We start from the raw sequence: 593 nt of genomic DNA, 5'->3' as shown, positions 1-593 counted from the left end.
GTAGATTCTGCAAAGTGTATGTAAAATTTTGGCCACAACTGTATATCATACATACAAAGCATGACACTATACATCACTAAATTATAAATAAAAAACAAATGAGGAAAAATGTTCCTCAGGAGCACATTGGCTTTTCTGAGCATGTAACACATTACTGTCATTTCTTTTTCCTTTAAATATAAAGATCAGTCACAATTCTCATAAAAATATAATTTTATGTGCTACATGTAGGATTTGAATAAATTCATATTTTAAATTAAGTCAATTTCAAGTGAGTATCTAAGACTATTTTTTACATGTGATGCATGATAAACACTGACTCGCTTCCTGTTCGAACAAACCTTTTCGAAAAATGAAAATATCTGAATTTCCAATATTTCCTGATTTAAAAAAACAAGCAAGCAGACAAAGAAAAAGCATCTCTGAAGTGCATTAAAAAACACATCCTGCCAAAGCACCTCGCATGTCAACCCGGCCTCATAAATATATGCTTATGACATGTGCTAAAGTTTTTTTTTAATATAAACTGCTCCCACGCTTTGGACAACTAATGACCTGGCACAATGTGTCTGGGCACCATTTCTGGACACAAA

The sequence above is a fragment of the Sinocyclocheilus grahami genome, unplaced genomic scaffold, assembly GCF_001515645.1.
Source record: "Sinocyclocheilus grahami isolate Dianchi unplaced genomic scaffold, SAMN03320097.WGS_v1.1 scaffold618.1, whole genome shotgun sequence".
In the NCBI taxonomy this organism is placed as follows: Eukaryota; Metazoa; Chordata; class Actinopteri; order Cypriniformes; family Cyprinidae; genus Sinocyclocheilus; species Sinocyclocheilus grahami.
Note: the sequence above shows the minus strand (reverse complement) of the source record.